General features: G+C 42.2%; 2 long non-coding RNA genes across 2 annotated transcripts in view; both read left to right on the top strand.

Moving 5' to 3' along the window:
• The window catches only part of LOC310790539, a 12904-nt gene extending 3453 nt beyond the window's left edge, over positions 1-9451 (top strand). Inside the window, exons 3-4 of the long non-coding RNA XR_014553386.1 lie at positions 6559-6629; positions 6763-9451. This is a non-coding gene — a long non-coding RNA (uncharacterized lncRNA). The remainder of the gene's footprint in view (positions 1-6558; positions 6630-6762) is intronic.
• A 3266-nt stretch (positions 9452-12717) lies between these two features.
• Positions 12718-14486, top strand: LOC310790538. The gene is made up of 2 exons (XR_014553385.1): positions 12718-13242; positions 13520-14486. It is a non-coding gene; the product is annotated as an uncharacterized lncRNA (long non-coding RNA).
• The last annotated feature ends 48 nt before the right edge of the window (positions 14487-14534 follow it).

Below are 14534 nucleotides of genomic sequence, written 5' to 3'. Positions count from 1 at the left end.
TCAAAATATAAGCGATGTGATGTATACTTTTTGAGATATTAACGTTTGTTTGGCACAAACTCATAACGGAAGCGAGTCCTGCAACGGACAATATTTTTACAAAACTCCTGTTAAAATTGTGCTTCAAACACTGCTACAATGATCATGTCATGTTTCCGTGTAGTTTAACGGCGAAAACGTTAAGTCGAACTTCTTTCTAGCAACATACCGTTGAAATAATTTCTTTTAGTTGTGTCTTTGATTTACCAGAGTCGGGGAACGGACGCTACCGCTGGCGTCTTAACTGAAAGCTGCTCTTGTCCTGTTACGGACAGCTCACTCTGCGGCTCTGCTGGTTAGCAAGCCAGTGGTTAGCAAGCCAGTAATAGTCAACAAAGCGAGTGGCTTGTAGTGGTCGCTGAGTCCCATTTTGCTGCATTATTGCCACCTAGCTGGCCTTGTTGTGTTTTAGACAAAGCTAGCGTTAGCTAGCTAGCAAGCTAGCAACTTTAAAGATCAGTAACTCTCGTCGCCCAAGCACGTCTTATGGCTTTCTGTCATCAAAGTCACTTTCCTAAAGTAATTTGACATGTTACCATGCACATATTCATATGAAATTCCACATATTGACACATATAGATGTATAAATTAGTTCCACTTTCACAAAGCGGCGATCCAGCATCTGAAATGCCTGCTAAAGTACCGGAAACCACGTCGAGAGACCTCTGACCCGGACGTGACGAAACAGGCGTCCAGGTGTCCGTTGCAGGACACAGTTACGCTACTAGTTAACTGCCGCAGGGTTACGCATTTTTGGGTGGCAGTGACGTCGCGCTGATTCGTCGTATAGATGCTTATTCATTGAGCCTACTACATGTCTAAATTGATAGTCTACTACAGTAAATAGGTCTACGGATTACGGAGATTTAGACTGAGATTACACATTACGTCCACTCACATAAAAGTCATGCAGGTTTTATCGAGTTTATTGAGGGTGAATTGAAGCTGTAGGCTCATGTGGAGGCAGAAACCTCTGTTCAAACAAATGACTGATGTGAATAAAAGCGGTAACTTAGACAACAAACTAATATCCAACCCGGATTTTGAGTCTGACAGTAAAGCTGCTTTGAATGAGGAAACAGGTATGGTGTTGCAAAATCTGGAGCTGTCCATATTGCATTGTGATTGGCTAGTTGTTACAAACCACGCCTCTTTCGTGGGCACAAGCTCATGTGCACGAGCATTGTATGCGCACGAGCTCAGCTGGATAGGGAAAAGCTAAATTGACAGAACCAGCTGATGACCCCCTTCGTGGTATCGTTTAGCTCGATTGTCTGGTTAAGTCAGTCCTGGGGTCCATACCACGAATGGAGGATAAACAGATCCAGGATCTGTCCCTTGATCTGAGGGCTATACCACGAATGGAGGATAAACAGATCCAGGATCTGTCCCTTGATCTGGTTTGGCTTAACCAGATAATTGCCATCTAGCTGGATTCTAGTGAAGTCATACCACGAATGTAGTTCTCAACTCGTTAAGTGGATCCAGGTTTTTCTAATCAAGTTGAGAGCGCGTGCACATGAAAATGCCCGTGCACACGAGCTTGTGCCCGCAAAAGAGGCATGGTTTTAACAACTAGCCAATCACAATGCAATATGGACTGCTCTAGCTTTTACAGCGCCAGACACGCCTATTTCCTCGTTCATTCAAAGCGCAAATCGTGAAGCTTTACTAGTCAGAATCAAAATCCGCGTTGGATATTATTAGTCTGTTCCCCGAACAGAGGTGTAGTGCTATCTAGAGAAGTGGGGGAACGCACCTATATGGGGAACACCTGCACCCCGCCCCCCCCCCCCCCCCGCCCCCCCGCCGCACACACGCTAACGTTCACGCAGCCTATTCATTAAATAATCGTTCGGGGCGGGCAATCGCTTATATCAACGAATTAAACGAGCAAACTCACGGATTCCTCAAGTGCTGCAAACCACTGTCACTGACACACGACTAACTTGTGTCCTCTATAAACACTGCAGAAGCACAAACAGCTAAACAATCTCTCAACCAGCTATCACACAAGTTGCACAAGGCAACTGGCATCTGGCGATGCAAATTGCAATGGGGTGATTAACGCTAACTTTTGATTCAACCCCGTTGAAAAGAAACACGCTTTTAACATTGTTTCTTCATGCTTGTAAACCTACCTTTTTAGCAGCTGGTCCGAAAAATGAAAGGATGTTTGGCTGCCTTTTTCATCTTTACTTGTTATAGTGAGGTACTGGTGGAAAAAAATATATTTTGATGCTGAAAAAGCCAGTATGTTTCAGTATAGCTTTTATTAAACTGAGGTTTCCCCCGCGCTGTAGCTATAGGTGGAATGTTTCCTTTTCCTTCAAGCCACGAGTTGATGCTCATTCAGCCCACCTTAAATATAGTTAAGGTGGAATGTTTCCTTCTTTCTTCAAGCCGCGAGTTGATGCTGTGTGAATAATTCAGCCCACCTTAAATATAGTATATAGCCTACGACAACGTTGTCAAGTTTCACTCGTTTTATTGGCTCGACATGCACACACACTGACACACACAAAACACCCCTTGGAGAAGTATGGGAACGCCGTTCCCACGCGTTACATTGGGACTACACCACTGTCCCCGAATGACTGTCTAAAGTTACCACTTTTATTCACATCAGTCATTTCTATGAAGAGCGGTTTCTGCCCCCACGTAGGCTATCTACAGCAGCTCAATTCACCGTCTCAATAAACTCAATAAAACCTGCATGTCTTTTTTGCGATTGGAAGTAATGTGTAATCTATCTCAGTCTAAATTTCCAAAATCCGTAGGCGTATTTAGACCATTTAGGCTCAATGAATAATAATGATCTCATGATGCGTTTGGTGGCACTGATGGAATAATTCCTAAAGGCTAATAGGCTATCAATAAAAAAATTATGATAATACAATTTAAAAAGGCTGCTGAACTGAATCGACACGGTACGTGCGGCATAGATTTCATTTATAAAAAAAATTGCCTATTTTGTGGTCACATAGGCCTATAGGCCAGAGGTTCTCAAATGCTTTTCAGCCAAGGACCCCTACAAGATAGAAAATATACCGGGGACCCCCTTATTCTGATTTGTGATTTTGGGCTAAGCTTAATTGTTTCCATGGTAACGTGCTTGACTTTTAATTTGATAGGTTTGTTATTAGAATGTAATCCATGAACCATTTTAGATTTAAAGCATAAACTATTTTCTTTGAACTATGAAGATTTTGCAAAAAATATATATATATATTTTTTTTTTATTACATTACATTTACATTACGTCATTTAGCAGATGCTTTTGTTTTGTCCAAAGCGACTTACAATATCACAATTTGTCAACAGCACAGAAAACCACTATGCAACACAATCAATGACAGCCAAGATATTTTGATAGACTAGCACCATGTAGGAAGTAGTTTGAGAAGGAATAAGTAACATGTAGCATTTTTTTTTTTTTTACCTGAAAACTTTTCATGGACCCCCTGGCAAAGTGCCACAGACCCCTGGGGGTCTGCGGACACCCATTTGAGAACCACTGCTATAGGCTATTGGTAGCAGAGTTGCATATCTCCATATTTCATACAAGGACTAGGCTGGAAATAATCAGAAGTTTTCAATCACATCATACAGGCCAAAAGCAACACAGTTGCAGCTGCAAAATGCAGGAATAGCCTAGATATGAATAATCTGTGTGCAGGCGATCCCATATTTAATTGCTTAGTAGCAGGCTATTCTGGCATGTATGACCATGTCCAACCCAACGTCAGCCTCAACTCCGTTGCGCACACGGCACCGTGCACTTTCCAGACATTTATGTAACGTTTTTATTAGGGCTGTGGCGATTCACTTATCTCCCGATTCGATACTATCACGATTCTTGGGTGCCGATTCGATTTATATTGCGATTCTTAAGTATTGCGATTCTACGATTATTGCGATTCGATATTACGATTTATTGCGATTTTTGTTTATTTTTTTCTTTTCTTTTTTCAGTTTGTTTGCTTTTTTACACTAGATTAGAACATGGGAAAAGTTGAATCATACACTAGAGACTGTATATTATATATCATGAGTAGGGCTGGGCGATATAGTTAAAAACAGTGGCGGACTGGGATCATAATTCAGGCCGGGCATTAGATACCAAGCAGGCCAGGCCGATATGGGCCAACGCGCGTGAAATTTGGGCCGTTTGAAGCCAGATTTGGGCCGTTTGAAGTCCAATTTTACAATGAGATGCACCCACTTTAACCCTGAAGTGTAATTATTACTTCAGACTAACTAATAAAGTAATAAAACCACTAGTAAACCAGTAGGCGGCGCCTGGCCTGCTGTTCAGTGAGTGGCCTGACTGCAAGCACCCAAAAAAAAATTTTTTTTTTTTTTTTTTTTTTTTTTTTAAATTTGTGATTATCGATTCTGGAATAAAAGATCGATCCAAAAAATCGTGACATTAAAAATCGCGATACTTAGGTGAATCGATTTTTTCCCCCACCCCTAGTTTTTATGCCGGGTTAGTGATATTTCTCCACGCACCGTTCAGCTGCAATCGATCGGCGGGGTCAAACATACCATAGCCTACTTGGGAGCACAAAAATGAATCAATAAAACATATTCAAAAGTGGTAAGTAGGGCTTACCGTAATTTAATTATGTAGCCTGCAACAAGTGCAAGGCTTCAGTCCTTGATTAATTCAACAGGAGCCATACTACTGTATGTGGTTTTTTTCCTTTTGTGATTCTTTCATTTGAATGCAATCTATTTTTCATCTGAGGATCCTATATGAATGGAGCCTCGCTGTTTCCAGAGAGCTGATTGGTCAGAGGGTGGATCTTTCATGGGTTGATCATCCTCTGGTTCAACCCTGCTTCATGTCCAGCATGGCGCTCGGTTGAAGAGAGCATGGTGCATCCTCTTAGGCTGTCCAAGACCTTGTCCATCCCAATAGCCCATTGAATCTAGCCATGGTTAAGTTTGGGCCTATCATCTATAACTCATTAGTGGCATGGCGCTCAGTATGTCAAGATCTTAAAATTGAAAAATAAATGGCACATTGATACGCCAATATTTCATAATCATGACATTTCAGTGGGAGGTCAGCCCGCTGTATTTCCTGAATGGAGCAACTGGGGAATGTTCACCTTGCAGGATATCTGGGGACAGGATGGTCTACTTTATTTTCAGGATATCCAACAAAAATGTAACCTTCCCAAATCCTCCTTTTATTTCTACTTACAATAATACGTACTGCATTACGCTCTTAAGGAGTACTGGGGGGGGAGTAACTTGGGACTTCATCCAATCACGAAAATCCTCAAGCAGCTAACTAAAGGAGTGGTGTCAAATATGTACAAATATGTATAAGTTCCTCTTAAAACATAAAGAATCAGCTCTCTCCTTAAATATTTTGTGGACACAAGATTTATCACCATATATTTTAGATATGAATTGGCAGTTAGTATGGTCAAACAACAGTCTTTGATCAAGGAATCTCGATCACCAATTCATCCACTATAAACTTATACATAGATTCTATTATTCTCCGAGGAATCTCTACCAAATGAAAATACTTCAGTCTCCCAATTGCTCATTTTGTCCCTATGGTAATCCAGGGACATAGACCCATATGATATGGGAATGTCCAAAAGTAATGGATTTCTGGAAAATTGTTTGTGAAATACTTTCTACCATTGTTGGTCATTTTATGCTTCCACAAGTGCTGCTCCTTAATGATAGCTCTGATTTAGATCTTTGCGTATCACAGAAAATGATTGTCTGTAGATGGAAACCTCCCCATACCTTATCAAAGTGGGAATGGTTGCTCTCATTTCTGGATATAGCGTCTATTGAAGGATCCATTGCAAGAATGAACAATGCAAAAATTCCAAACATAGACTTCTGGGATGCTGCATTAAAAGTAAACTTTTAGTAAACTGATAGATGCTGCATTGCTGATATGGCCTCCTTCTGGGGTTGAGGGGGGGTGGATGAGCGGGATGGGGTCAATCAGAACAGAAATATTTTATTTATCTTTTATTTTAACATGGGCTATTCTTTCCGTTTAATCTTGCCTTCACCAATAATTTGTTTTATTCTTATTGTTGATGCTGTGGTGACCATATCTATTGTATCTTATATTGCATACCTTCACCTAGTTGAATTAGTAATATTATGGTGTATTTCATGGCGGGTGTAACGTCTATGTCTATATTATCAGAAGTGTTCTGACTGTCCTTGTTTTATTATATATGACATATAAAAATAAAAACAATTGATCATAAAAAAAAAATTGGTTGATCATCCTCCGAACTTAACCGGGTCCGGAGCAGGTTAGCCGTAGAGCATAAGTTACCATGGTGATCTATCTCAGTAAGAAGTGAACTAGTGTTGTAGCACGGCAAACCTAGGGTTAAACCTGAAGTTACCGGCTAAGCCACTAATCTTGCTTTGTGGTATAGGATCAAGGCAACAGATCCTGGATCTCTTTATCTCCATTCATCTCCCTGTCTTACTGTCTGTCTCTGTTTGATGATGTCACAGTTGTTTGGCGGGAAGAGAGACACCTGGCAGAGGAGGAGAGGAACGTTGTCAAGATGGATTCTTCAGAAGTGGTGAGAAAAAAAACAGTTGTATCACTGATGTTGCAACACACACAAACAAAGAAACACACACACACACACACACACACACACACACACACAGTCTCTCTGTCCTGATTCTTTCTGTATCTGTTTATGGAAACAGAGGGACACCAGTGGACCCAGACGTCACCGTTGTGATCAGTGTGACAAAACATTCACAAGACTTCACCTGTTAAAGCAACATCAGAGAGTTCACTCAGGAGAGAAGCCTTACTCCTGTCAGGAGTGTGACAAAACGTTCAAAAGACCTCATGAATTAAAGCAACATCAGAGAGTTCACTCAGGAGAGAAACCCTACAGCTGTGAGGAATGTGGGAGTAGCTTCAGTCAGTTAGGTCACCTAAAGAAACACCAACACATTCACACTGGAGTTAAACCATACAGCTGTGACCAATGTGGGAGGAGCTTCAGTCAGTTAGATAGCCTTACAAGACACCAACGCATTCACACTGGAGTTAAACCCTACAGCTGTGACCAATGTGGGAGCAGCTTCATTCAGTTAGGTAACCTAAAAAGACACCAATGCATTCACACTGGAGTTAAACCCTACAGCTGTGACCAATGTGGGAGCAGCTTCAGTCAGTTAGGTAGCCTAAAAACACACCAACGCATTCACACTGGAGATAAACCCTACAGCTGTGACCAATGTGGGAGCAGGTTCAGTCAGTTAGGTAGCCTAAAAACACACCAACACATTCACACTGGAGTTAAACCCTACAGCTGTGACCAATGTGGGATCAGGTTCAGTCAGTTAGGTGACCTAAAAAGACACCAACACATTCATACTGGAGTTAAACCCTACAGCTGTGACCAATGTAAGAGCAGCTTCAGTCACTTAGGTAGCCTAACATCACATAAACGCATTCACACTGGCGTTAAACCCTACAGCTGTGACCAATGTGGGAGAAGGTTCAGTGAGTTAGGTAGCCTAAAAAGACACCAACACATTCACACTGGAGTTAAACCCTACAGCTGTGACCAATGTGGAAGCTGTTTCAGTCAGTCAAGTAACCTAAAAACACACAAACACATTCACACTGGAGTTAAACCCTACAGCTGTGACCAATGTGGGAGCAGGTTCAGTCAGTTAGGTGACCTAAAAAGACACCAACACATTCATACTGGAGTTAAACCCTACAGCTGTGACCAATGTAAGAGCAGCTTCAGTCACTTAGGTAGCCTAACATCACATAAACACATTCACACTGGCGTTAAACCCTACAGCTGTGACCAATGTGGGAGCAGGTTCAGTGAGTTAGGTAGCCTAAAAAGACACCAACACATTCACACTGGAGTTAAACCCTACAGTTGTGACCAATGTGGGAGCAGCTTCAGTCGGTTAGATCACCTAACATCACATAAACGCATTCACACTGGCGTTAAACCCTACAGCTGTGACCAATGTGGGAGCAGGTTCAGTGAGTTAGGTAGCCTAAAAAGACACCAACACATTCACACTGGAGTTAAACCCTACAGCTGTGACCAATGTGGGAGCAGGTTCAGTGAGTTAGGTCACCTAAAAAGACACCAATGCATTCACACTGGAGTTAAACCCTACAGCTGTGACCAATGTGGGAGCAGGTTCAGTGAGTTAGGTAGCCTAAAAACACACCAACGCATTCACACTGGAGATAAACCCTACAGCTGTGACCAATGTGAGAGCAGCTTCAGTCAGTTAGGTAACCTAAAAACACACCAACGCATTCACACTGGAGATAAACCCTACAGCTGTGACCAATGTGAGAGCAGCTTCAGTCGGTTAGATCACCTAACATCACATAAACGCATTCACACTGGCGTTAAACCCTACAGCTGTGACCAATGTGGGAGCAGGTTCAGTGAGTTAGGTAGCCTAAAAAGACACCAACACATTCACACTGGAGTTAAACCCTACAGCTGTGACCAATGTGGGAGCAGGTTCAGTGAGTTAGGTCACCTAAAAAGACACCAATGCATTCACACTGGAGTTAAACCCTACAGCTGTGACCAATGTGGGAGCAGGTTCAGTGAGTTAGGTAGCCTAAAAACACACCAACGCATTCACACTGGAGATAAACCCTACAGCTGTGACCAATGTGAGAGCAGCTTCAGTCAGTTAGGTAACCTAAAAACACACCAACGCATTCACACTGGAGATAAACCCTACAGCTGTGACCAATGTGAGAGCAGCTTCAGTCAGTTAGGTCACCTAAATACACACCAACGCATTCACACTGGTGCTAAACCCTTCTACTGTGTCCGCTGTAAGAAAATGTTCAGACACTCAAATACAGTCAAGAACCATCGCTGCATCTAACCTGCTGAAGAGCGCCTCCACTGTCTGCAGCGCGAACTAGCTTCTCTCTGTCCAATAGAGCTCAACACTGTTTTTGCTCAAAACAAATGTTTTATGGTTCCAGGCTGAAAACTCATTACATAAGGATTTTTCAAAATGTCTATGGGAGAAAATGAATGGGGAACTTACTTTCGGTACCTGAAATGTCACGAAAAGTCACATCCCTGTTCAGCTCTATAGGACGATACTGACAAAAAAAAATCTAACTGTGATTATTTGTCAAACTTTTCTTCTTGGAATAAATCTTTTAGGAGCTTAGAATTGTTTAAAGAAAAGTTATTTTGTTGTCAGTGTGCAGGATTTGCTGAGTTAAATGTTTAAATGTTTTGTTCCAGTTTGGATCAAACTCTGAAGAAATGTATTGCTGCGTCTTGTGTTTTATTTTCTAATAATTGTTCTGTTCATCTCAACCAAACGTGTAAGAAATAAAAGTTCAATGACAGCAAAGTCTGAATTATGCAGAATTATTTTGAGTTCTCAGCCATAAATCTGGACATTGACATTTGACGGTGGTCAGTGGTTAGCACTGTTGCCTCACAGCAAGAAGGTCCCCGGTTCGAACCCCAGTCCGTCCCAGGTCCTTTATGTGTGGAGTTTGCATGTTCCATGTTCGTGTGAGTTTTCTCCAGGTGCTCCGGCAAAAGAACTGGAGTTGGTCCCTGGCTGCTGCACTGTGGCTGCCCACCGTTCTAGGAAGGTTCCTAGTAGAGGATGGGTCAAATACAGAGGATTAATTTCCACATGGGGATAAATAAAGGATAACTTAACTTAACTTGACATTGGATTGCTAGAATGTAACCAACAATGTAAATAGGCATGGCAAAGGTGATGATATAGTTTGGATGGAGAGAAACTGTGATGGTCAAGTGTCTCATTTGTGATTAAACTGGACTGTATATAGCCAAAAAGATGTGATATGAGAGTTACATCATAGATCAGGGATACTCAACTTGCTTTGCCCGGGGGCCACTTCTGCAAAACGACAGGAGGCCAGGGGCCAGTTAATAAACAAACATTAATATTATTTTTTCTGTAGCGGATTGTAGGTATTTGGGGTGCCAGTCAGAGTTTAGTCTCACAATTTCATGCACACAGGATAGTTAGTTAGGTTAAGTTAGTGAAGTACATGTACTGTAAGTGCCTGGGCTGCGAGCAGATGGCCATATTTGACAATTTAGCTGGAGCTCAGTCAAACTTTATTTAACATTAGTTTTCATTGTGAATTAGAAAATGGTCAGAGGGCCACTCTGCATCCTATCGCGGGCCGCACCTGGCCCCCGGGCCGCAAGTTCAGTATCACTGGCATAGACCAAAAGGTTTTTAAAGTGGGAGGTGGGCCTCCCCAGGGGGCTCCAATTAGTTTCAGGGGAGGCTCAGTGAATGGAAGTGAAAACATACATTACATTACTTATTACATCAGTTATCAAAAGGAGATCTGTGTGATTTGGTTAAAGAGATGTTTCAGAGATGCTGTAATACTTGGGAATTCTACTGTTTTTCCCACTTTCCCAGAGTCAGAAACAAATAAATGCTAAATGCCTCCAGACAAACAGACATTTTGTTTATAGTCTGAAGCTATTACTGTATATACAGTTGCAATCAGAAATATTCAACCCCCCAAAGATTTTAAGGATTTATCAATTAAAGTTTTTTCAAAGAGAAAGATTCTGCTTTGGATGACTTCTTTATGAGTTGAGTGATACATAAAATCAACAGCAAAAAAAAGCATGATGTAGTATTTGTGTGTAACAGTATATTTTGTTAAGATAGCCATGTCACAATTATTCAACCCCTATATAAGGTTTTTAACATTTTCTCACCATTTCCATGGCCTAAAGCGGAGTTGAAATGTAATTAAGCCTTTGGGAACTCTATATAATGATGCTTAATTTGCTTCAACTGTCATGCATATATAAACCCCACCCATGAAGGTATTCAAGGTGAGTTGCAATCATGGGAAAGACAAAGGAGCTCCCACAGAAGCTGAGAGAGGAGATGATTTCATCACACCTGAAGGGCCTTGGGTAGAAGACGTTTTTCCAAAAAAAAGAACATTCCAAGAGACACCATTGGGAGCATTATAAGGAAGTTTAAAACATATGGAACAGCTGAAAACCTGCCTGGTCGTGGAAGAAAGCCCAAAATGTCATCAAGGGCCCTTAGCAACTTAAGTCAGGACAACTAAGAAAAAACCCCATGTGACTGCAAGACAGGAAGACCTGATGAAGGCTGGTACAAGTGCTTCGGTGAACTATAAGACGTGGTCAAGAGTGGAGTCCGGCCATGAAGTCCTTGTTTATTTAGTGCACGTGTGTGTGTGTGTGTGTGTGTGTGTGTGTGAATATGTGCAATCTGTTCTTACAGTCAAATGTTGTCCAATGTGGGGCGGGGGTGGAGGGGGGAGGGGGGGGGAGTACTTTTGGTCACACATTTTGAGGTTTGAAATGCATTTGATACAAGGATTGACTCAAAAGGGAACACAAACAAAACACAGATACAGACTACTTATAGGATCATGTTTATAAAAAACTGTACACTGTAAAATGACTAACAAGGTTGTATCATAATCTATACTTTCAGCATTAGCAATCAGATTTTTAATGATTTGATGTCATTGTTATTGGCACTGTACAAAACGAACAGATTAAAAAGTTCCTTTTAGTATGTATAATATGTACCTTATTTATTTTATAATTCCATTTCAATTCAATGGATGTTAACCAACCCAGTCGCCAGGATAAAACTTTGGCATTTTACGTGTCTGAAAACCAGGAATATGTAGAATATCTACGTAAAACAAAATGTCAGGAAAATCCGCTTCTAAAATTTGGCATTTTACGTCCACAATCACAATGTAAATTTGAAAAACAAAACAGGTTAATTTGAAAACCTCGGTGCCTTTACAACATTAAACACAAATAAATCTTTGGTTCTACAACAGCATGAGTGAATACTGGATTCTGATTGGCTAGCAACAGTGGTAAATAGGCCAACAATCTACAGTTCGGCTCCAACCGCAGTATCACTCCGCTCCCTGATGCTGACTCCGCTCCCTGTGCTGACTCCGCCCACTGTTAGCCTGTCAGTCTGCAAATCTCTAACAAGGAAATGGCCGATCTCTAACAAGCAAATGTCCGATTTCGTAGTAACGTTTGATTTACTGGGTGGATTGAGTTTTGAGCAGTGGTTAGATGAAGATGAAGGTGAAGTGAACAAAGAACGACATGGTGAAATTGGGGAGAGAGAACTGGCTGAGCTTGAGTTGTCACGAGTTCGGACTAACGGGAGGTCGGACTAGCGGGAGGTCGGACTAGCGCCCGGACCCCGAACCTGGGACTGTCAAACAAACAAACGCCCTCTGCCGTCACCAGATATCAACACACCACCACCAAAACGGGCTGCTTTAGATAACTGTTTAAATAACTGTACTTTTACAGGCAATGTATCAATAACTGTGAATCCCGTTAAGGAATAGGTTAGTTGTTTTTTGGCTCAAAGGCAACTAAATGTTTAGTGCAATCATTGATCTTATGTATGGAACTATATTCTGTGGCGGAAGGATAAATGTATTCTGAAACCAGTAATGATTATAAATAAATGAATTGGATGTTACAATTGTGTATTTTTTATATTATTTGGTAGCTGTTGTAGAAAACAAATTTACCACTCGAGGTCGGGGGTTGTGGGCACATTTACCACTGGTACAGGGTTTATAGCACTCGGCTTCGCCTCGTGCCACAACCCTGTACCAGTGGTAAATGTGCCCACAACCCCCTTCCTCTCGTGGTAAATTTGTTAATTAGGTCACTTAGGTGTAGGCAACAAAGCACCTTGGTTAAGGTTATGGGTTCAAACTAAAAGTAACAACACGACGTCTAATCAGTTCGAATTAGAAGAAATTCCATCAAGGCACTCCTGAGATATCGCGTTAACGAACTTGGGAATGGCGTTCGTGAGGTCACAGCGACCTTGAACTTTGACCACCATAATTGAATCAGTTCATAATTGAGTTCAAGTCGACATTTGAGGCAAATTTGATCAAATTCCGTCAAGGCGTTCCTCAGATATCGCGTTAATGAACATCGGACGGACGGACAACACGAATCCATAATGCGTCCGGCCTGGCTATCGCCGGCGGCGGCATAACAAAGAATACGTTGACATACTAAGAGCTCCATAAGGAGAAATGGTAGAGATTACCCAATAGCAGACGTAAATTTCAATGACTGAGAGGTGGTAATATTGAATGTGTGTATAAAATCTGAATAGAAGAGAAGAATAGAAGGGGCGGCTTTAGCTCAGGAGGTAGAGCGGGTCGGCCAATGACGCAAGGGTTGGCGGTTCGATCCCCGCTCCCTCCCAGCTGCTGTCGTTGTGTCCTTGGGCAAGACACTTAACTCTCCTTGCTCCCGATGGTGTGTAGGCACCCTGCGTGGCAGCCTGCCACCATTGGTGTATGAATGGGTGAATGTAGACTACCTACTGATTGTAAAGCGCTTTGGATAAAAGCGCTATATAAATGCAGACCATTTACCATTTTACCAAGTTTACTGGATTTATAATTAGTAAACTTGATCCCCCAAAGGATTGAACGATGAGATTCCATGGCATGTTCTGCTCTAAGGAGCTTTGGGATTTTTCGTTTTTATTTCGTGGTGTTGGTCAAGTCTGTCTTGGCCTTTTTTAACGCTACGTTCACACAGGGAACCTACGCCTTGCCTTGCCTCAACCCACGCCTACGCCTGCAGACCTTGAGCTGGGCGTGAACCTATTACACGCTTTTGCAATCACACCGCACGCCTATTCCACGCTGAACCTGGAGCCGAGTCACAAGCGCCTCCCCTCTCTCCCGACTGTATTTTTTCACGTGTGGTCCCGAATTATCATGGGTAGGTAAAATAAATCTGATATAATTAATGTTCTATTGATGCTGGATATGTATAACCAAGTCTGACTATAGTATGACTTTTTAGAGAGGTAATCTTGCAAGAATATGTGCTGGCACAACAACATTGTCCATCTTGCTTCTTCGGTCGCTATTCTCTCTCCTGAAGATTTGTTTGCCGACGGGGAGAAAGCCCCACGTGATAGCCACCCGTCAATCTCTCTCTCTCTCTGCTCAACACTGTTGTAGTAACTCCATTTTATTTTGAAATTCAGTTGACTTTGCCATTTCCCACGGATATTGTCGCGTTTTTCTTTCATGGCTTGACAGAAGAAGCCTGCCTGCACGCGCCTAGTTGGCTTGAAAATAGAACTCACGCCTAAACGATAAAATCGGCAAGGCACAGGCGAGGCGTGGGTACACGCAGGGTTCACGCTCAGGCGCCCGGTGTACACAGCCTCGTTGACTAAAACGGACGCCTATCTAAAAGCATGGGTAAAGGCAAGGTGTAGGCAAGGCTTGGGTGCCCGGTGTGAACTAAGCCCAAGGCCAAGGAGACTCCCAGAGGAGACCGATTGTCCTACAGCTGTGAACACAGGGATGGAGGGGGTGGAAAGGGTGGAGCATTGTCTATTTCAGATCACTGTGGCAAAAA

The sequence above is a fragment of the Poromitra crassiceps genome (genome assembly GCF_964638095.1).
Source record: "Poromitra crassiceps genome assembly, chromosome: 15".
Taxonomy (NCBI): domain Eukaryota; kingdom Metazoa; phylum Chordata; class Actinopteri; order Beryciformes; family Melamphaidae; genus Poromitra; species Poromitra crassiceps.
Note: the sequence above shows the minus strand (reverse complement) of the source record. Positions and strands in the feature narration are given on the sequence as shown.